The following is a 24,381-nucleotide window of genomic DNA, read 5'->3' as shown; positions in this document are numbered from 1 at the left end:
TCACACATCTAAAAGATGTCCAAGCTTGGGTTTGAACTTAGCTCTATCCTGATTCCAGAACCAGCATTCTACCTACTGTCCCACCTAACTGCCTTTTTTTTGTGTGTGTTTGGAAGCATAGCAGCTCAGTCAACCCTTGCTGAAAGGTAGTGAGGCATTTTAACAAAGGAGAAAACTTAAGGATATATTTTATTGTAAAGAAAGTTGATTAATGTGTACACAGTGATGAGAATTGGAGTTTTAAACCTTTTTTCAGTTTATTTGCTATAAGCTTTTTTCATCCACTTGATTTAAAAAGTTTTGAATGATCAAATGAATTTCATTTAGCAAGCTCTGAAATGTTCCAGGTTTGATTTAGTTCATAACAGTGTCATTTGAAAACAGTAATATTTGGAGAACTATGGTAGGTGGCACAATAGAGAGAGTGATGGGAGTCGAGAAGACCTGAGTTCAAAATTGGCCATAGATCTCTGACCCCGGGGCAAATCATTTAACCAAAATTTGCCTCAGTTTCTTCAACTGTAAAATGGAGATAATAGCATCTCCCTCCCATGTTTAAGGATCAAATGAGATAACATTTGTAAAGTGCTTAGCATGGTGCCTGATACATAGTAAGTATTTAATAAATCTTAGTTTCCTTCCTTCCTATATCATCTGTGGTGAAGTCCTTTTCCATTTGTTCTCTTCCCTAGACAGTGGCTAACACCTTGGGCAAGCAAATAGCTTCCTATTTTATGGCTCACATGATATAATCAGTTCAATTGAGTGTCTACCATGTGCAAAGACAAAACACAACAGGTCCTTCCCTGAATAAGTATACATTTTATTGGAGGAGTTAATATGTACACATATAAGCACATATAAAATAAATTAAAATTAATACATTAATGCAAGTTAACTTGTTGAAATGAGATACTAACAGCAAAGATGGGGAGGAGGCTGGGAAACAAAGCATTGTGGGAATTGAGCAAAGAGAGAACACCGTGTGTTACAGAGGAATAACTTTGGATGGTTTCCATTGATCAGTTCATCATTGTATACAAATATTAAATCCATGATTTTTTGCAAATCTGGTTTCCAGTTGTGATATATTTTAAGACTTCTACATTGCACTTTATAATTGGTCAAACCTCACCTCAGACCTGTCTAAAGTGTTTGTATTTCCAGGGAACATTCCTCGCCTGATTGCTTCCCTCCTGATTGCTTCTTACTCTAATTATTGTTACTCAGTCTTTTCCACATCTCTTTGTTTTTAAATGGATATTTTGATTGGCACTTGATGTTTAATGGCCCCAATGTCCATTTGTTCATGCAATTTAAAATGGCAATTTACTTCTGGCCTTATTGATACAGTGGAAAGCTCTGGTTTGGGATCAGAGGACCTGCCTGTATCACTTCTTGAATCTGTGATTTGGAGCTAATTATTTTGTGCCTTGGGGTTTATCGTATTTACTAGTGAAATTAGGGGGCTGGATTATATGACCTCTCACTCCATGAGCTGAGGGCATTGGAAAAATAATAAGATTCCAATTATATACCACACAGTCCAATAGGCACCTTCCATCTTGGGCAGGGTAGCATGACCCTAAGAGGGTCATATTTTGCTCTATCTAGGGCCCCACCCTACCATTAGACTCTAGGGAAATTTCTAGAACAAAGCTTATTCATGTCATATCCAAATTTTCTCCTAAACTGTAAGCAAAAAGGTCCCTTCTAGAAAAGGTGCTCAGTGTATAAGAGATAACAGGTATGGGGCAGTAGTTTATTCCTCTTCTGCACAAGATATGGGGGACTCCCAGATCTGCATGAACAAATACAAGAAACCTAACCACTTTATACATTTCCTTACTGTATTCCCCCTGAAAAGTAAAACAGTTTTGTAGACTGATAAATAGACATTTTGCATTCATCTCAGACTTGTATTCTCCAAGAAACTTACAAAGTCTGACTCACCTGGCCAGCCAGCCATAGCTTTTTTCAGTCTCTTAGGTACACAGTAAGCCTGGCATTGATTCTCTTGAAAAACAACCTGTTAAGGAAATCTCTCATTAGGCTGGCATTGGACTTAGGAATTGGGGAACTCTTAGACCCACAAGGCTGCAAATGGTCGTTTCTCATTTTCACTGAAGAAAGGGAAATGGAAAGAAAAAAAAATACATTTGTGATTAGGAAATCTTAGTATTTCCAGGTACAGGATCTATATAAGCTACAAACATTTGTTTGCTTGACCATACACATACTTCTGTTAAAAGTACTCATTTTCAGCAGAGGAGAAAAGCCCCCTTTACCTCCTTGTATTCCCTCTGGAATTAAAAGGGAAAAGAATCATTTAAGAAAGATCCAAAAGAAACAGATGGATCCAATGAGTTTCTCTTAGATTCCAAATGGGGGAAGTCCCTCTGATAAGAGTCCATCCCCCCTTATTCTCAGTGGGTATTTATTTTGGAGACAGCTCCAGTCACTAAGTACTAACCAGGAATGCCCCGGGAAGTAGATTCTGTAATCTCAGGAGAGCATAAGTCTAGTTCCATGAGATATACTTTAGTCTGTTCATTCAGGGGGTTCTGCTGCTTCTCTGCTACATAATTACTATTTTTGTTCATAGAAACATATATGTAAAGAAGTTGATCTTTCTTAGACATAATCAGAGGAAAAGGGATACAATCAAGAGATGTTAAAACTATCAAAACAGCTGTTCCAGGTGATTGCTTTATGAGGTATAAATAAGTACCTTGTGTGATTGAGAAAAGAAGTAGCTCAATAGGATAAAGAATGAAGGACCATGCTTCTGGGCATTCTTAAAATCAGTGATTCCAGGAGAGAGACTCATCCTGACCTAATGCATTTGTTAGAGAAGGGTAAAACTATGAGAACTGGTGTGGGACAGACAGAGGCCACCATCACCCTCAAGATAGGCCATGCCCCTTGGAGCCAGGCTCCTTGGGCAGATCAGGCACAAGGAATAAGGGAAGAAAAGGGGTGTTATTCCACTCTGATCTTACATTCATAATCTTGTATTTCCTTTCTCCCTTTGGGCTTCCTAGTAGTAGTCTCAAGGTTTTCCTTCTGGGAATGGGTAAGTCTAAATAGACTTAACTATTTTGTATTTCTAAGCAATATCAAAATAAGCTTTTGCCAGTTGATCTGTCCTTTTTGGAAATAAGGGGGAAAAAGAGTGAGAAACCTCCCCAGAAAAGAGAAACATTTAACATGGAATTGTTTTGCTAGAAGCCTGTTTCTGGTTGGGAGCTCAGAGCTATATTAGAGAGAAAGAATTACTGGGCGTTTGATCAAGCTTCTCAGAGCAGAGGAGATTTCCTCTCTGGATACCCATTTGGGCAAGAAGTCCTGAGCACAGTGTTGTTGGAGGCAATGGTTATCGTAGGTCCTGTTCAGGAATATTTCATTTTTATATTTGTATTCATTGTGTTTAGCACAGTGTCTGCACATACTAATTGTTTAATAAGTGCATTAAACATTTTTAAAGCCTTACCTTCTGTCCTAGAATCAATTGTGCATTGGTTCCAAGGCAGAATAACTGTAAAGGCTAGGCAGTGGGGTTAAGTGACTTGACCAGGGTCACATTAGCTAGGAAGTATCTGAGGCCCAATTTGAACCCAGGGCCTCCCTTCTCTAGGCTTGGCTCTCAATCCACTGATGCCACCCAGCTTCCCCCAATAAGTGCTTTTTGAATCATCTATTTCCTCTTTCATTTTCTTTTCACAAGAAAACTTTCTCAAACTGTAAAAATTAAAAATGTTATTGCTACCAGTTAGCACCCTCTGCTGGCAGAGATGTAGACACAACTGACTTTTTTTTCCCCTCATTGCTTTTCTAGCCCATTCAGCAACTGCAGTCATCCCCAAAGCATGTTTATTATTCTCTATGTTTATTTAACATGGAATATTTTTAAAAATAAACTATTATTCATTTTTTGTTACCTATCTACTTTGTGGATTATTGAAACCCTTAATTTCCCTTGTCTAGCCTTCATTTTCCTTTTCTATCCTTTTTGTCTTTTGAATGTTTTTCCATCTCAAATCAAAGACAATGAAATCCCAATTAGAATCCTCATGTTTTTGTTACTATGTTAGATTTCTCAAAGAGCTTTAAATATTATTGTGTTTCCATGATGTTAGCACTGCACTTTACAACTAATAGTTTCGAGTTTAATTAGACTATGGTTTAAGGACATTGAAGCAGACAGAGGTTAAATGACTTGCTAGGGTCATAGATAGTTAGTGTTTGAGGCTGGATTTAAACTCATATCTTCCAGTAATGGGATTTTATAGGCTGCTTCAGGATAAAATAGACCCTCCCTCCTTAGAGTTCTTCAAGCAAAGGTTGGACATGTTGAAGAGGGGATTCCTTTTCACACATGGGTTGAATCCACACATGGGTTGAACCCATGGCCTCTGAGATCCCTGTATATTCTTGAGATTCTGTGGTTTGTCTTTATTAGTTTTGTCTGTCATTAGTATTTCTTTTTATTGCTACTAGTTAGTACCCTCTGCTGGCAGGGAGGGAGATCCAGCTTCCTCTCTATTGTGGACTTGCAGAGTTCAAGATATCTTAGAAGTTGTTGATGTGTGATTTTAGTTCACATCAACTTTTTAATGACCAATAATGTATTGTTTCTGTTATGTAGCTGAAAGGTAATTAAAAAATGGTTAACTAAGGTTCTACCTCATATACATCAGATTAGCAAAGATGACAGATGTTGGGGGTGCTGTGGGAAAAGCCACATTATTGGAGCTATTGGTCTACCATTTGGAACTACATCCCCCAAGTTACTAAACTTTCTATGCCTTTTGACCAAGTATCACTAGTAGTAGACCCAAGGAGATTTAAGAAAGTGGAAAAGGACCTATATGTACAAAATTATTTATAGTTCTTTTTATTGTAGCTCCAAACTGGAATTGGGGGATACCCACCTATTGGAGAATGACAATTTGTGGTATATGAATGAACAGTGTAGAGGAAACTGAGGAGACTTCTGTGATCTGATGCAAAATAAAGGAAGTGGAAGTTAGGATTTAGTGGCATACTCTAGAACTCTGATAAATCATGAATCCAGAGAATTGAAGATGCATCATGCCACTGACCTCTGGCAAGGGGAGAAGAGGCATTATTTGGATATGACTAGTGTGAGAATTTGTTTTGCTGGATTACATATATTTATTGTGAATATGATGATGATGATGATGGGAGCAGTAAGAGGGAGAGATACTTGACCAAAACAAGGAAAGTGGTATCACTTCAAGGGCAATGGAGAAGTCTACAAGAGGGATGAGTGGTCTGAGTCACAAAGAACCATGAAGAACAATTGGAGGAATGGGTATTAAATGATCAAAAAGAGTAGCTAGTTGGTGCAGTGGAGAGAGGGCTAGTCTTAGACACTAGCTGGTAACCCCTGTGAACAAGGGAATGGCCAGGAGCAAGGGAGACCTGAAGTTTGAAGGGATGCTTCAGAAAAGGGCAAATGGAACATTCAGAGGACCTGCAGGAGATGGGAGAGTTCCAAGTTCAAGCAGTTGAAGCCAGAGAGAGAGAGAGAAATTTCTGTTCTTATCTAAGACTCTAAGGGAGCTGGATGGTAGAAATACTCATTTCAAACCCCTTTGCCTGAATTGAACTGAATGAAATTCTTCATGCCAAACTGAAGACAACTTTTGGAATAGAGATTAAACATTTCCCTTAGGGAAATTCAAAGCCACATTCCCCGGAGAGAGTTTTGGGTCAAGACCTCAAAAGTTGCCATAGGAAAGAGATAGTAGGGACCTTCCTCTTTCCCTCTGCCCTCTCCCTTCCTTTCAAAATAAATTTGATACTTTGAATCATAGCAGAATTGATTCAGACAGAGTTTATGTAATAGAAGGGGAATTTCCATCCATCAAGTTTAGAAAGAAAGCTGTGAGGAATAGATTTACCCTCTAGGTTGACTGACTAACTGACTCCATTAAAGCTGCTCAGCTTAGTGGAGGAAGAGGAAGTGTCACACAGAACTCAGTCCTCAAAAACAACTCTTCTCTGGTTCCTTCACCTTTTTAGTTCCCCTTGCTATTACAATTTGGCACCCTAGGAAAAAGCCAGAATCCATCCCAGGCGATTGAAAGGGTTGTCAGTTGGAACCCCCAGAACAAGGGTAGCCATATTTTGAAGGGCAAGGACAGAGAAGTTTGGACAAGAAAGCATGATGCTGCATTTGATCTTTTAGGCATCTGTGCTAATGGCAATTGTGATTTACTGGGCATATTGTATTTTTTACAATATGGTGACCAGTGTCATGATAAACACGGTACAACTTATAGCCAACACAACATCATTCATCACCATGATGCCGTTCTCAAACACTCTAGTTTGGCACGTGGTGACCCAAGTATATGTGATGCTCTTGGCCACCATACAGACCCTCTGTTACATAAGAACTGTTCTAAGGATGCTAGCACCTAGGAAGGCTGCACAGATACTTGTATTGGATAATAAATTAGACGACTTGGTCCAGAAATTGGTCGATGAATATTTGGCTAAGAGAGAAAGGGACAATACGAGGGGAGGGAAGGGACTGAAACACCTAAAGACATGGTTGGGGACACAGTTGCTTCAGGGAAAGATACAAAGAAGACAAATGACACCACAGCTAAAGATAAGATTTCTGACAAGACAGAGGACAATACCTGACAAGATAACACATCAACATAACAAACAGCTGCTCTCTGGTTCCTTCACCTTCCCCATTGCTATTACACCCCCCAAGCAAGTAACTGCCTCAGTTTTCTCATTTGTAAAATGAACTGGAGACAAACTATTCCATTATCTTTGTTAAGAAAATGCCACATTGGGTCACAAAGAATCAGGTGACTAAAAAACGACTGAACAACAGTGTTATAAAAAAATTTAAGATAAAAAAAGATGGATTAGTGATAACAAGGGATAATTGATGGATAGCTTCTGTTCCATCAGTATCCTCATGGGGGTGAGGTGGGGGTGGAACAAACCCCTGTGCTGAATTTGCGGTAAGAAATAGACAAAAGATGGAACACAAAGGCAGCCATGGAAGGTTCATGATCTCTACTGTAGGAGGGAGTGAATTGATAACTAATTTATGAAACTATGAAATGGGGCAGGCACACCTAGTTCTTTGAGGACTCACTAGGAAAGATCCCAATTGTCAGTGGGAAATAGGGCAGCAAATACATTTTAATAAGGCACAGAGGGTGCAACTACAAGCACTCAAAGGGGGACAGAGGCAGACAATGGATGAGAGGATGAGGTGGCGAAGTGAAGCAGCATTGAGAAACAGATAGGGAGTGGGAGAGGCATAGAATATCACTCATGTCACCCTTGATTAGAGTAGGGACCTCAGGCAGCATAAACCCTGTAGAGGGAAGAGGGCTTAAGGGACAGGAGTTTGAGGGCTCATTTTTATAGTTTTTTTTAAAATAGGTTTTATAGATTTTTTTAGTAGTCTTCTTTATTCAAAGATATTTTATTTTCCCAATTACATGCAATAATAATTTCCCACATATGTTTTCCAAAATTATATAGATTCAAATTGTCTTCCTCCTTCACTTCTCTCCCACCCTCAGATAATAAGTAATCTGATCTGGATTATACATATATTATCATGCAAGACAAGCTTCTATATTGGTCATTGTTATTAAGAGAATACTCACAGAAAACCGAAATTCTCAAAATAAAACTATAAATACATGAATGTGGAAGATAGTACGCTTTGGTCTGCATCTGACTCCAGCAGTTCTTTCTCTGAAGGTAGATAGTATTCCCCATCATATGTTCTTCAGAATTTGCCTGGATTGTTGTATTGCTGAGAGTAGATAAGTCTTTCACAGTGGATCATCATATAGTATTGCATTTACTGTGCATTTATTGTGTTCTCCCAGTTCTGCTTAATTAGCTCAGCATCAGTTCATGCATATCTTTTTAGTTTTTTTCTGAAGTCATCCTGCTCATTAATTTTTGTAGTACTATTCCATCACCAACATATACCATAATTTGTTCAGCCATTCTTCAATTGATGAACATCTCCTCAGTTTCCAAGTCTTTGCCACTACAAAAAGCTGCTATAGATATTTTTGTAGAAGTAGACCCTTTCCTGTTTTCTGTGATTTATTTGGTATATAGACCCAGTAGTGAATTACAGGATTGAAGGGTATGCTCAATTGGGCATAGTTCTAAATTGCCCCCCAGAATGGTTAGATCAATTCACATCTCCAGCAACAACGCATTAGTGCCTCAATTTTGCCTCATCTCATTTATCACTTTCCTATACTATCACACTGACCAATCTAGTAGGCCTGAGGTGGTTCCTCAGCATTGTTTTGATTTGCATTTCTCTAATTAAGAGAGATTTAGAATATATGTATATGATTATTGATAACTTTGAATTCTTCATCTGAAAATGGCTTGTTCCTATCCTTTGACCATTTGTCAATTGGAGAATGACTTGTATTTTTATAAATTTGACTTAGTTCACTATAAATTTGAGAAATTAGACCTTTATCAGAAACATTTGTTATGAAAAATTTTCCCCAAATTATTGTTTTCCTTCTTATCTTGGTTACATTGGTTTTGTTTGTATAAAAGCTTTTAAATTTAATATAATAAAAATTATTCATTTTGCATCTTATAAGTTTGGTCATACATTTTTCCTTTCTCTGTAGGTCTGCCAAGTAAACTATTCTATGTTCCCCTAATTTACTTCTGGTATCAAACATATAGACCAGTGATGGTGAACCTTTTAGAGACTGAGTGCCCAAACTGCAACTCTGATGTTGCATGTGAGCCTGCCACCTTACCCCAGCTAGGGGAGGGAGGAAGCGCTTCCATTGTCTGCTGGGCAGAGGGGTGGGACACAGTTGAGAGAGGGAGGGAGCAGCCTAGCCTGTGTCCCTCTGGCATTCTAGTAAAGAACTCTAGTGAATTCTGTGCCTAGGCAACACACATGTGCCATAGGTTTGCCACCATGGATATAGGATGTAAGATACCGGTCTAGTTCTGCTTTACTATTTTCCAGTTTTCCCAGCAGTTTTTGTTAAACAGTGAGTTCTTATCCTAAAAGTTGGGATTTTTTGGTTTATCCAACACTAGCTTGCTAAGGTCATTTACCCCTATATATTGTGAATCTAATCTATTCAGTTGGCCCTACTATTGTATTTTTTAACAAGTACCAGACTGTTTGATGATTGCTGCTTTTTATAGTACACTTTGAAATATGGTACTGCTAGGCCACCTTCCTTCACATTTTTTTTCATTAATTCCCTTGACATTTTTGACCTGTTGTTTTTCCAGGTGAATTTTAAAATTATTTTTCCAATTCTACAAGATAATTATTTGGTAGTATGATTGGTATGGCACTGAATAAGTAAATTAATTTAGATAGAATTGTCATTTTTTTAATATTAACTCAGCCTACCCATTAGCAATTAATATTTTCCTAGTTGTTTAGATGTGACTTAATTTGTGTGAAAAATATTTTGTAATTCTGTTTATATAATATTTGTGTTTGTCTTGGCAAGTATATTTTCAGGTATTTTATATTGTCTATAGCTATCTTAAATGGAATTTATCTCTATCTTTTGCTGCAGGACTTTGTTGATAATATATAGAAATGTTGATGATTTGTATGGGTTTATTTTGTATTCTGCAATTTTGCTAAAATTATTAATGATTTCAACTAGTTTTTTATTAGATTCTCCAGGATTCTCTAAGCATACCATCATACCATCATACCAGCATCTGCAAAGAGTGATAGTTTACATTGCCTAATTTAATTCCTTCAATTTCTTTTTCTTCTCTATTGCTAAAGCTAGTGTTTCTAATACAATGTTAAATAATAGTGGGCATCCCTGCTTCACTCCTTGTCTCACTGGGAAGGCTTCTAACTTATCCCCATTGCAGATGATACTTGCTGATGGTTTTAGGTAGATACTACTTAATATTTTAAGGAATGGCCCATTTATTCCTATACTTTCTAGTGGTTTTTAATAGGAAGTATTTTGTCAAAGGCTTTTTCAGTATCTATTAAGATAATCATGTAATTTCTCTTAGTTTGGTTATTGATATGGTCAGTCATGCTGATAGTTTTCCGAATATCAAACCAGCCCTGCAGTCCTAGTGTAAATCCTACCTGTTCATAGTAAATGAGCCTTGTGATATATTACTATAATTTTTGCCAGTAATTTTTGCATCTATATTCATTAATGAAATTGGCATATATAATTTTCTTTCTCTGTTTTTGCTCTTCTTGGCTTAGGTAACAGTACTATACTTGTGTCATAAAAAGAATTTGGTAGTCTTCCTTCTCTGTCTCTTTCCCCAACTAGTTTATATATATATAATATTGGGATTAATTGTTCTTTAAATGTTTGATAGAATTCACTTATGAATCTATCTGGACTTGGGAATTTTTTCTTAGGGAGTTTATTTCTGACTTTCTTTTTCTGAGATGCAATTATTTAAGTATTCTATTTCCTCTTTTTTCATCTGGGAAATTAATATTTTTTGTAAATATTCATCCATTTCACTTAGGTTGCCAGGTATATTGGCATATAATTGGGCAAAATAGCTCCTAATGGTTCATTGTTGGTGAATTCACACTTTTCATCTTTGATACTAGTTATTTGATTTTCTTCTTGACTTCTTAAAATCAAATTAACAAATGCTCTATTTTATTTGTTTTTTTTCTTCATAAAACCAACTCCAAGTTTTATTTATTAGTTGATTGGTTCTCTTTCAATTTTATTATTTGCTCCTTTGATTTTTAGGATTTCCAATTTAGTTTTTAACTGGGGATTTTTAATTTGTCCCATTTCTAGCTTTTTTAGTTGCATGCCCAATTCATTGATCTGCTTTTTTCTCTATTTTATTGATGTAAGTGTCTAGAGATATAAACTTTCCCCTAAGTACTGCTTTGACTGTGTCCCATAAATTTTGATATGTTGTGTCCTCATGGTCATTCTCCTTTATGAAATTATTGATTGTTTCTATAATTTGTTTGTTTCCAATTAATTTTTGATTTGTCTTTCCATGAACCTTTATTGATTATAATTTTTATTGCATTATGTTCTTCAAAGGATGCATTTATAATTTCTGCTTCTCTGCATTTGATTGTGAAGTTTTTATGCCCTAATACATGGTTAATTTTAATATAGTGCCATGTACTACAGAAACAAAGTTATACTCCTTTCCTTTCATATTCAGTTTTCTCCAGACATCTGCTAATTCTGATTTTTCTAAAATTTAATTCACTTCCTTCATGTCTTTCTTGCTAATTTTTTGGTTCAATTTCTCTAGACCTAAAAGGGAAAAGTTGAGGTCCCTCACTAGTATAGTTTTACTATTTCCTCTTGAAACTCATTTAATTTCTCCTTTAAAAATTTGGAGGCTAACCTATTTGGTGCATATATATTTAGTATTGATGTTATTTCATTGTCTGTGGTACCTTTTAGGAATATATAATTTATTTTTTATCTTTTTAAATTAGATTTATTATTGCTTTAGTTTTGTTTGAGATCATGATTGCTACTCTTGCTTTTTTAACTTTAGCTAATATACAATAAATTCTTCTCCATCCCCTTTACTCTGTGTATATCTCCCTAACTCATATGTGTTTCTTATAAATAACATATTGTAGGATTCTGCTTTTTACTTTATTCTGCAATTCACTTTTTTTATGGGTGAGTTCATCCCATTCATATTTAAGGTTATGATTACCAACTGTGTATGCCCTTTTGATTTTTTCCCCTTTTCATCATGCTCTTTCTTTTTTACTCTGCCCTTCCTCAAAGATGTTTTGCTTTTAATCATCACTCATAATTCTCCCTCTTTTCTATTAATCCCCATCACCTTCTGTTGTTCCCCTCCCTCTTCTCTATAGGATAATATGGGATTCTATACCCTAATGAGTTTGGAATTTATTCCCTCTATGAACCAATTATGAAGACTTAAGTAAGGTTTAAGCACTGCCTGTCACCACTCCTCATCCTCCCCTCCACTGTAATAATTTTTACACCTCTTTAAGTGGGATAATTTGCTTCATTCCATCTCTCTCTTTCCTTTTCTCTCAGTGCAATACTCTTTTTTACCCCTTTATTTTTTTCATTCTATCAGTTTACTCCTACACTCTCTGTTTAAGTATATTCTTTCTAATGGCTCAAATACTGATAAAGAAATTTAAGAATTTCAAAAATCTTTTCACATAGGAATGTAAATAGTTTAATCTTATTGAATTCTTTAAATTTTCTCTTTCTTATTTACCCTTTTATGTTTCTCTTGAGTCTTGTATTTGGACATCAGATTTTTTTGTTTAGGTCTTGTTTTTTCATCCAAAATGCTTGAAAATCTTCAATTTTATAAATGACCATTTTTTTTCCAGTGAAAGAACATACTTAAGTTTGCTAGGTAGGTGATTCTGAATTGTAAACTTGGTTTTTTGCTCTCAGGAATATCATGTTCCAACCTTCCCATCCTTTAATGTGGATGCTGCTAAATCCTGTATAATCTTGACTGTAATTCTATGGTATTTAAATTTTTTCTTTCTGACTGCTTGCAATATTTTTTCCTTGGATGGGGGGGTGTCTCTTGAATTTAGCTATAATATTCCTGAGAGTTATCAGTTGAGGATTTATTTCTGAAGGTTGATCTGTAGATTCTTTCAAGTTCTATTTTACCCTCTTGTTCAAGAATATCAGGGCAAATTTCTTTGATAATTACTTGTAACAAATGTCTAGGCTTTTTTTGCTTATAGCTTTCAGGTAGTCCAAAAATTCTTAAATTGTTTCTCCTGGATCTATTTTTGAGGTCAGTTGTTTTTTATAAGGAAATATTTCATTTTTTTCCTGTTTTTTTTTTCATTCTGTTGAATTTGTTTGTTTCTTAATGTCTCATGAAGTCAATTGCTTCTAGTTGCCAATTCTAATTTTTAAGGGATTATTTTCACCTATGAACTTTTGAACTATTTTTTCCATCTGATCAATTCTACTTTTTAAGCTGTTATTTTCTTCTTGCATTGCTTTTCTTTCTCTTCCCCATTTTTCCTCTGCCTCTCTTAACTAATTTAAAAAATCATTTTTGAGCTCTTTCATCACCTGAGACCAATTCATATTTTCCTTTGAAGTTCTGCATGTATTTGCTTTGCTTTCACTGTTTCCTTCTGAGTCTCTGCCTTTCTCTTCTTTTGTCACCATAAAATTTTTCTATGATTAGGATTTTTTTTAATGTTTGATTATTTCCCCAGCCTTTTACTTTTAACTTAAAGATGTGTTCTGTTCTCAGGATAGAGATGACACTCTTAAACTTGGTTTTCCTTATTGCTATCCTCAGTTGTAGTTCTGGGTTTTTGCAAGTGTCAGTTCTTCTAAGATAGTATGAAGGCCCGTGGCTTGGAAGCTCTGAAAGCCACTTTCTGCTGCTAATTCAATCACCCACTGAGAATGATGGAGGCTTATAGACCTCTGAAAGCACTCAGAGGCTCAGGGTCCAGACTCAGGCTTGGGCTTTTGGTTTTATTCTGGGCCTGATCAGGTCAGGCACACTGTGGACTGCCTTGCCCTGGGCTTGTTACCTCACCTTGAGATTGGGTGGGGGATTTGACCTTGTTCTGGACTTACATGGGCCAGGTGTTATGGACTGTCTTGCACAGAGATTCAGAACCCCACTACATGCTTGGTGAGGGCTCTGGGCCTCCCTTGGGGCTCACACCCTCTAGGCTTCTTGCCAGATGCCTTGAGCTGGGGTTTGGGGCCTTGGTTTGGGCTTGGGCAGGAGCTCAGAGAGTCCTTTTGGGCCTATACCCACCAAGCACACCATGGGTTGTCTTGCACTAGGGCTTGGAGTCTCCCTGCAGGCTTGGGCTGTGGCTTGGACCATTAAGGGGTGGGCAGGGTTAGACAGGGTCTCAGGGTCTGGATGCTAGCCTGAACCCAGGCTCAAAACCTGGAAGATATGGGGAGTGGGAGGTTTGCTGTTGGTCTTAGCTGGTACTCCTCAGTGGGGCCTTGTTCTCCCCTCTCACCCCAGCAAACTAGACTCTACCTGCTTACTTTTCAAGTTGTTTTCTGTAGGAACGTTGCTTCACTCTGTTCCCTTGTTGGTTCTGTCATTCCAGGATTTGTGTTGAACCATTTGTTTTCAGTGGAAGAGGACAGGATGGAGGAAAGTGCACAATTAGAGCTGTAAATGTGAAAGGGGTCAGGGTAGTGAGGTAGCTTCGTGCATAGAGAACCAGACCTGGGGATGGGAGGTCCTGGGTTCAAGTCTGGCATCAGAGACTTCCTAGCTATGTGACCTGGGCAAGTCACTTCACCCCCATTGCCAATCCCTTACCATTCTAATGCCATGGAATGAATACTTCACATCCATTCTAAGAGAGGGTAATATGTTTTTTAAAAAAATATATGAATGGGGTGAATTTACCCAATGAAGCCACTAAGTGGCATAGAAGGCAGAATCTGACAGGATGTCATCTAAAAAAAAACAACACCTAGAACAAAGAGTGAAGAAGCGGAGCACCATCTGACGTTACAGCTGACTTGAAAAAGTCAGGGTGACAATGGTCATTTCAGAGAAGGCACCAGTGGTTATGGAGTCGCCAGCCAGCGCACGGACCTCTGGGCCTGGAGGCGGGAAGCCCTCAGCTTCCTAACCTTGTGACCCTGGACCAGTCACTTAGGCCTGCCTCCTTCAGCTTCTCCTCAGTAAAATGAGCTGGAGGAGCAAATGGTTGTCCCCTATAGGATCTCTGCCAAGAAAACTCTGAAGGCAGCCCCAAGGTTTCTGAGTGACTGAACCCCAGACATGAAGAGGCACCTGGGGGAATCCATGTTGCTCTCTATATGGGACTATAGTCTGTCTGATATCCAAACATTTTAAAGAAAAGGAATCAAATTAGAGTAGGAAATTGAGAGGAAAACTATAAAGGAAGAGATATTAATCTTCCACCCCTCAAATCTATGTAACGGGAACCAAAAGACGAGACTGCTTGTGCCTGCCTCAGCCCCCAGAAGTGTCAGGGCCTGGGTCTTGCCCCCTCCCCTGATGCCCCATTCCAGCATTTCCCCTGGGCTTCTTGCAGCCCCTTGTTCTAGAGGGAGCAGCTACCCAGCTCAGAGGACCTGGGAGAAAGGGTCAGTCCTGCCATGGAACATTTGGTGCAAGAGCCGGACGCTGAGATCCCAGAACCTGGGCAGAGGAGGGTGATGGAAACCTCCCTGGAAAAAAGAGCATCCAGGAGAAGAGCATGTGAAAAGGAAGTAGGAAAAGGGTGAAGATTAAGTAAAGACCATTAGATTTGGAAATTAAGAAATAATTAGTAACTCCAGAGAGTGAAGTTTTGATGGAATGATGAGGCTGGAGGCAGACTGTAGAGAATTCAAGGGAGAATAAGCCAATACAAAAAAAATGTCGGTTCTGGCCAAATTAATTTCCTTATTCAGAATCGTACCAAAGTACCCCAAACTGATCACATAGAGACAGAAAAATGAATAACAAAAAGAGAAAGAGGGAAAGGTTGAGACCTTTCTTGTAGATTGCCTTCTAGAGGCATTTAACCCCAAAAGGCATGAAAAATATGGGTCAGGAGCTAGCAAGCAAGGATGAGGGAGGTGGGAGGGGAGCTCTGTGTCAAAGGGAGGTTTTGGGGGGATGGAGAAGATGGAGACCTGTTTGCAGGTCCTGGGGAAGAAGCTGGAAACCACATATTGGACAGATTCAAGGAAGTAGGGATGTCGGAGGAGGTAGTCTGCTCAGACTCAGGATGGAGCAGGATCACACGTGGACAGACGGGTTGGCCCACATAGCGGTGGAAGGCATCTGGGTGAGGGCCTGAGGAGGCGAGGGGAGAAGAGGAAGCCCTCAGCTATAGCCTGATTTTTTTTAGGGAAAATACGAGGTGAGATTCTCTGCTGAAAGCACCGGTGTAGGGCTTTGAGGAGGGATGAAGACGTCTGGACCAGCCGTGGCAGTGTGTGGGCTAGTGAAAGGTTTGCCTTGTACAAGGAAGGCCCGGCTGAAATTTGTCATTTAAATTTAGCATGGATCCAGGCAGCAGGTGGCTCCTGGCTCCAGATCTCATCTCCAGTCCCATCTTCTCTGGGAAGCGTCTCCTAATCTCTGAATTCTCATGTCTCTGGAGAATCCTCCACAGAGCCTGTTCATTCAAAGTTCCCCGAGAGCAGGGCCCCAATTCTCTGTGCCCTGCACATAGAGATGTTTAACAAATGTTTATTCACTTGGTGACTAGAAAAATAGGGAGAGTAGATCTCTGGTGATTATTGAATGGGAAAGGAAAAGAATTTATGTATCTTATCAGCTACAAAGGGCATCTTTACAAAAATGGACTATTTTGGAGGGAATAACGACATCATCAAAATGTAATGAAGCATGAAATAAATTTAAGAAACCATTTACTGATCATGTTATAATTTTTCTCAGCTTCCTCATCTGTAAAATGAAGAAGTTGGATTAAATGGCCCTTCCTATCTAGAAATGGAAAACTATCCTCAGCTGTGAGATTCTAGGCAAGACACTTTGCCCTTGTCTGCCTCAGTTTCCTCATTTGTAAAATGAGAGTAGTCATAGCACCCACCAATGAGATCACCTTAGTGCACTGTCCTCCACCCAGTAAGTGCTTAATAAATGCTTGTTTCTTACCTTCCTTAACTCCCAGGCCAGTTCTGTTTCCTTTGTACCATGCTATAAAACATTCCATTGTCCTTTGCAACTGACTCTTTGAACTTGATATTTTCTTCAGTAATGAAAATGATTCTGAGCTCATTTTAAGTTGAGGTTGATTAGAAGGTGATCCTAAATGATCTTAGATCAGGCAGGTTTCAGTATGTGTCAGATAATGAGAAAGGGTTAGAGAATACTCTCTGTGCAAAAAATGATGTCTAGTAATTTTTAAAATTTTTTAAAGTTTTGTAACCTTTATTTAGCACCAAGGGAGATATATTTGAAATCAGGAAATAAACATTAATAAATCAAGAAGAACAATATAAAGATGCTGTGAGTGAATGCATTTCTAGCTAGGAGTGCTATCCTGGTTTTCTACTTTTTATGTGTTTGTGCAAAGATGTGAAAACCAACATTTATATTTCTCCCCCTTCTCCTATTTAATATAATATAAGTGTATTTTAAGTACCTTCCTAAAAACTTAATTGGGATGGCAGCTAGGTAGTACAGTGGATAAAATATTAGGCCTTGTAGTTAGAAAGTCCAGGGTTCAAATATGGCCCCACACTTCCTAAGGTGTATTACCTTGGGCCAGTCACATTACCCTAATTTCCTAGCCCTTGCGGCTCTTCTGAGTTAGAACTGATACTAAAACAGAAGGTAATGGTAGAAAGGGAAAGAAGGAAGGGAGGCAGTGAGGGAAGAAAGAAGGAAATGTTTCTTGTGTGGGGGGCATCTAGGTGGTTTAGTGAATAGAGAGCCAGACCTGGAGTTGGGAGGTTCTAGGTTCAGATCTGAATACAGACATGTCCTAGCTGTGTGACCTTGGGCAAGTCACTTTACCCTATCATCTAAGCCCTATACCAGGGATCCGCAGACTTTTTACCCAGGGAGTTAATTCACTGTCCCTCAGACTGTTGGAGGGCCAGACTATAAAAAACAAACTATGAACAAATCCTTATACTGCTGTCTGGGACAGCGGAGGCTGCAGTGCTGGCTGTGATGGGCCTGTCAGCCTGTCACACCTTGCACAGGCCCATCACTGCCACCACTATACCGGGCAGCAGAATACACAGTGTGGAATCCCCTCCCCCAGATGGCCCCTCACCATGCTGACATCTTCCATTGTGCAGCCACATAACCCTTTGTGTGGCACCTCATTCTCATTCAGTTACTCTCAGAACAAGGCGCCATACAAAGGATTAGTCACCGGAAGTAGTACTGTGCGTGAGCAATGCCATGCTTTGCAGCACCGCCACATACAGTGCCCCTCACTGACCACCAGTGAAAGAGGTGCCCCTTCCGGAAGTGTGGGGGGGGCCGGATAAGTGGCCTTGGGGGGCCACATGTGGCCCAGGGGCCGTAGTTTGGGGACCCCTGCCCTCTACTTTTCTGCCCATATTGGTTCTAAGATGGAAGGTGTGGGTTTAAAAAAAAAGACTTAATGGTAATTATTTTTATAATCTTCAACTTTTAAAAGGGTGTGTGTGTGTGTGTGTGTGTGTGTGTGTGTGTGTGTGTGTGTGTGTGAGTGTGAGATATCGCTGGTCTTTTGAGAAAGTTATACAGGCATGCCTCATTTGTGATTTTCAAATATGGCATTTTTTACACACACAGCCCTGTCTGGAGCAAGTCTGTCAGCTCCATTTCTCTAACAGCATGTACTCACATTGTGTCTTTGTGGCCCATTTTGGTAATTCTATCCATATTTCAAACTTTTAAGTTATCAGATCTTTGATGGGGCCATTGTCATTGTTTGGGGCACCATGAACACTACCCATGGAAGATGGCGAGCTTAGTGGGCTGCCGGTGCCCATCTCTCTCCCTCTCCTCAGGCTTCCCTATTCCCCGAGACACAGCAGGATGGAAATTAGGCCAGTCCTATCTCTACAATGGCTTCTAAGTATTTGAGTAAACAGCAGTGTTAACCCTGGTGGCAGACTTTATGGTTGTCTCGGTTTAGGAACTTGCTGAAGCCCCGCCACGCCCCCTTTCACCTCAGCATCAAGGCTAGAAAAAGAGTGGGGCTCCCTGACCGAGGCTCAGAGCCTCATCAGAAATGGTGAGCATTTCTGGCAATAGAATATTTTTTTTTAAGGCATGTCCTCTTTTAGATAATACTTATTATACACTTAATAGACTACAGTAAATAGCTTTTGTAGGCAATGGGAAATCAGAAACTCTGTGTGACTCACCTTATTGCAATATTCACTTTACTGGTGGTCTGGACCTGGCCCCACTGGAAGGCCCAGGCATGCCTGGCTTTCACAGTTCTGATATTTGGGCTTTGCTTGTGAAATCCTAAGCTAAAGCTGAGGAATGGGACAAAGCTCCATAGGACCTGCGGACCGAGCATAAAAACTAGCAAGCTTTGCAGCATGTTGAAATCCGTGTTGGACGTTAGGTGGCGCACCTCTCCTGTGGGATGACGAGTCTTGGAAAAGGATTTGCTTTCAATGCACTTAGTGCTATAGGCAGGTGCTAGTTTTTAACAAGAATCATTTTGAACTTCTCTGATGCCATTTATCCAGGGATCAGAGTGTTTGGAATATAAATTAACATTACTGACAAAGTTTCGCATAAAAAAACAACAACAAATGGATAGGAAAGATAGGAAAACTGAAGTGGAAAGAGACGTCTTCTAGAGAGTCGGATCCAGGAACCAGTTTTCATCCAGTCTACTTCCACTGACGACATTGGCCTCTCTCAGCATATGTGTTAAATAAATAGATTGGGCCAATAGATTTGTGAACTCCAGTAGCCTGTGAGAATATTTATTTGTCTGTTTAAAACAAGTTCACCTTCACGAATATCCAATCCTAAAACTCTTTGTGTATAGAGGAGAGCGGGAGATAGTGTATAATGCACTCCTTTACTAAGGAATAATCCTGGTACCTCTTGGCTTTTCCCTCTTCAGATCCCTCTGACAGAAATACCAGAGACTCTCTGGGCTTCCTCTCCCAGGGAGCCCTCCCCTGGGTGGGGCACGCTCCTCCCATTGGGGAGGAGCTTAGCGGTGGCTCTTTACTGAGCGCCCATTCCCCTGCGCCATCTTGGGGGGATGGGACTCGGACTGTAGGCAGTTCTTTCCACTGAGCATTCATTCAGATGAAGGCCCCTTCCAGAGTTACCAGGCATTTCTCAATGGCCAAATGAATTAACCTTTTCTTCCTCTTTTCCAGTTTCCTGCTTCTTCTACCCGTCTGACCCTTCCTCCTGTGTCTCCTTTGCCAGCCCTATGGAGAGGTCAGCCCTGCTCATCACAGGGGGCTCCTGGGCATCTGGCCTCCCCCCTTCTCTGTTTCACTGAGTCATTTCATGGGCACCCTTGAATTCATTGATTATTTCTATGGGGAGGCTTCCAGCATCTCCTTATCTGGCCTCACTGACCTCTTAACCTCAAGTCTTGGGTCTCCAGCTACCAATTAGACATCCGTTTAAACTCTGTAGCCAAAACATAACTCATTCCCTTTCCCCTCAAGGCTTCCCCCTTTCCTAACTTTCCTTTTCCTCTCCAGGGCACCATCCTCCTCCTGGGCATAATGATGATGACCCCTAGCATTTGTAGAGCAGTAAATAGGTACTGGAGATTATGCTGGGGGCTTTTTACAGATATTTATTTTTATCCTCACAGCAACCCCGGGATGTAGGCACTATTATAACCTCCCATTTTACACTTGAGGAAACTGAGGCAGGGTTAAGTGACTTGTCCAGGGCCACACAGTAAGTGAGGTCAGATTTGAATTGAGGTCCCACCCACCCAGACCCAGCATTCAATGCTATTCTATTCGCTGCTGCCAGATCCTCCTCTCTCCCTCCTTTCCTGTGACACTGCCAGTACCCTAGGGCAGGCCATCCTCACCATCCTCTCTAATCCATTCCTTGCCCTGCTCCGGTGATCAGTCAGTCAGTCAGTCTTCCTAATTCTTCCGTTGCTGTCTGACTCTCCTCCATAAATCTCAGGCATTCCCTTTCAGCTCCAGGATGGCTCCTGGCCTCCTCCTTTCACTCTGCCAGGGAACAGCCTCAGCCTCAGCCTCCTGGCTCTTCTTTGCACAAAATACTCTCTTCTGAATCCAGGCATTTGAATTGGCAGTGCCCCTCCGCTGCTGTGCCTGGAATGTTCTCTCTCCTCATCGCCGCCTCCTGGCATCCCCTCAGTCCAGGCTCCAATCCCACTTGCTGCCAGAAGCCCTTCCTGATCTACTTCATTCCCACCTCATCTCTGGATTCTCTGCCATTGGTTTTTGTTGGTGTCCCCTTGTTAGACTGTGAGTCCTTGAGAGCAGGCACTGATTTTTTTTTTCCTTTGGATTTCCAGGACTTCTGGAGTGCCTGGGTCCTAGTGGGTGCTTAATAGGTGCTTGCCAAGGAACTGAGGCCCAGCATTCATTCCCTCCTTCACTGGGCCCTGGAGAACAAGGTGTCCAGGTTGTTGGATGGAGCCTTTGCTGGCATGAGTTGAGCAGATAAAATTTCATACCTGGGGCTTCATTGGGTGTGCCTGCCATGGCTGCCTGCAGATGTGGGGAGGGACCCTGGATCCTGGACTCCCTGGGTTGCCCTTGCATCCTGAAGGTCTCAAATACACATGCCCCCAGGATCAGGGACCACTGCGGAGCTCTCTGCCTCCCCTCTCCAGAGCACTTTTGCCCTCAGCCTGAGTCTGTTTGAGGGGGAGTTCAGTTTGGGCCCCTCGTCACCTTCTGGTGGGCCCGCAGAGGATTCTGCTTCTGCTCTGAATCCAGGAGGAAACAGTCCTGACCCTGGTGTCGTGCCCAGGCTCAGGGACCCACACACGCATGCCGGAATGAGGCACACTCATACCTTCTTACCCCAGTTTCTGCATGCTCCATAAGGATCTTCACAGGACCTTCCACGGCACCTCCCTCCCTTCTCCCTCACCCACTCACACCGGTGCTGCCTTTCACAAGGGGAGCCATGATGGAGCTAGAATGAAATAGCCTCTGCACACTGCAGCTAAAGTTGGACAAAATGCTAATGGACTTGGGCCACTCTATCACAGGATTTAAAAGTGGGGGGAAAAAACGTACAAGTAGGATTGTTTGAAAAAGAACCTTCTTCTTCCAGAGATGTCCCTAACTACTTAGGTGCAGCACTCTTCAAAACTGAAGCCGGGTCATCACTGACTTCCTCCTGGCCCTCCTCTGCTCCATCCTGGGAGACACAAAGAGACTGAATTTAAACTACCTTCCTGGGATGCTTTGGCACCAAATTTCTAAGGCAAGAAGAGAGCTTTAAGTCTTCCAAGAATGTATACTTCCTCCTCTGCATAGCAAGACCATCCTTTGACTTCTGTTATCAAGGTTAATTTTTGATTTGATTCTGGCAATTGAGCAAATTATTATTTTCATTGTTTGTGGTTTTTTTTAACACTACATTATTACCAAGAATCTATGCATGTGAATACGGCCTCCATAGGGCCTGCCCATCACCTCTCCAAGTCTCAGATGAATGAGTTCTGCTTCCAAAAATCTTCATTTTGGGGTAGCCAAAACTTTAACCCTCTTGTGATGAGCCTATTTGAAGTTAATGTAGTTAATACTCAGGCTATGGACATGTAGTCTGCTGCCAGCCCATAGTCTATAGAGCTTTTCTGGATTGGGGGGGGGGGGTGGCTATCAGAGCCTGCACTTCAATGGCAGAGACTTTGAGAACACACAGCCACTTCTGGGACAAGGTGAAGTATCAAAGTAGGGGTTTGGCTGGAGACTGTGCTTTGGCGCACCCCATTCCCTGGGTTGGCCAGGCGCCATTTTGGCATTAGCCCTTCGTTCATTGTCTTTGAGTTCTATGTCACCTATCACTCCCCTTGCCCCTGGGAAATCTTAGAATATTTATTGAAAATGTAACTTATGTCTAACCCTCCACAGATGTGGATGACAGGGTCCCTAGTTCATGTCTATACAAGTATTCTGGGAACAATGGCTATCTATTGTAGGTACAAGATACTCTTGATTTCCCCCCACAGAAGATCCCAAAACAACATAAAAATCTTTTAAGAGTTACAAGGTTTGTACAGTTTTCATTCTTTCTCTGACTTGCTCTTCCTCCTTTGGTCTCTGCAGAACTCCCTCAGAAAGGAAACAAGCTTGGGGTGGCAAGCAGGGAAGCCCCCTGACTTTCTAGTGTGCTTCTCTTCATCTCAGGACCTATATATTCATTTATCCTTTTTGATTCCTCTGAAGGGTTTGTGTTCTCCTGAAAGGGAAATGTAGTTGGGGCTGCTAACCAGGTAATCCCTTTCCCATTGAACTTAGATTCTATTAATTATTAATGGTCATATTAAAGGGCAAAACCCAGGTCTTTTGCTTGTTCATATCAAAGCTTTATTCTCCTGTTGCTCCTTAAGCTGCCACCTGAGGGGTGAAAGAGGAGAGGGGACAGGAACAATAAGCATCCAGGAATTCTCATATTCTCATCAGAAGGGTAGATCTCAGACTTGGGGAGCCTATAAAGAAAATCCCCAAATCCCAGGATGTTCTGCCCAGGAAATAATTCCTTCTTCTTTATCCTGAGGCTAGGTTTAGGAAGTCTATATTCTTCTCTAAATACAGGGTTTAAGAATTGATCCACCTCATCCACTGACAAATGCTTGTTTCATAATGAACAAACTTTCATTTTATACCTTTACCTTTCTCACTTCTCCCATCTTCTGGCCCTCTCTGAGAACTGAACTCCTGATGGTACCCTTCTATTGTGCTTTTATGGTATCCTTTCCAGTAATTTCTCTTATACTCCTGACTCCCTAATCATGGTGGGGGAGGCAGAATACCTCTTAATCTCCATGGTTACTGCCAGACTCTCCAATTACCCCCTTTACTAAGTATGTAGCTTTTCCTCCTTTGAGGTTTATATTGTCCAAAATTACCATCCACACCAGCCCTGGTATTGTTATCTATTGACTCAGGATGTGTATATTCTTTCTTCAGTGAGTCCAGGGTCTGGCTCATAGTCATTCTGCCTTCCCCATGACTTTCCTTGTTTTAGGAGACCAGCATACACATTGATGCTCTCTCAGATACCCTTCCTTCCACTTTCTCAATTTACCCAAATCCTGGGACCTGTTCCTCCACCCTAATCCAGCAGCATACAGAGATGATCATATCCTTTATGTTGCCATCGCCAATAAATGTCCTCCTTCCTTGCTTGTGAACTTCAATGTTATCTGATAATAATAATTTATCTTTCCTTTTCCCCCTGTACCTTCGGACCTGAAACCTGCTCTTCCTCCTCATAACCTCCATTCCCTCTATCTCTCTCTTCTTTTCTAGGACATTACCATTGCGTTGGTTGCATACTCTTTCCTGTAACCTTTTGGTGAACAACCAACTTTATGCTATCTTTTCCTGGCATCCTGGCCTCCTTTTCCTACTGATAATCATTTTTTTTTTTGCTAAACCCTGGCCCTCAGTTACTCTCACCATCTTGCTGCTCTTCACACATGACTCTTTAGATGTTTTCATTGACTGGTTCCTGTGCCTGGAATATCTTCTCTTCTTCATGACTTCCCTGGATTCTTTCAAGCCTCAGCTAAAATCCTACCATCTTTCAAAAAGCTTTTCCTGATTCCTCTTCATGCTAGTGTCTTCCCTAGGAGGTTGTCTCTAGTTTTTCCTATATATCTCTTGTTTGCACATAGTTGTTTGCTCATTATCTCCTCTATTG

General features: G+C 40.6%; 1 protein-coding gene across 2 annotated transcripts in view; it reads left to right on the top strand.

The window, feature by feature from the left end:
• The window catches only part of NME7 (NME/NM23 family member 7), a 193,716-nt gene that overhangs the window by 1,181 nt on the left and 168,154 nt on the right, over positions 1–24,381 (top strand). The window lies entirely within an intron of this gene.

The sequence above is a fragment of the Monodelphis domestica genome, chromosome 2 (genome assembly GCF_027887165.1).
Source record: "Monodelphis domestica isolate mMonDom1 chromosome 2, mMonDom1.pri, whole genome shotgun sequence".
NCBI classification, from domain to species: domain Eukaryota; kingdom Metazoa; phylum Chordata; class Mammalia; order Didelphimorphia; family Didelphidae; genus Monodelphis; species Monodelphis domestica.
Note: the sequence above shows the minus strand (reverse complement) of the source record. Positions and strands in the feature narration are given on the sequence as shown.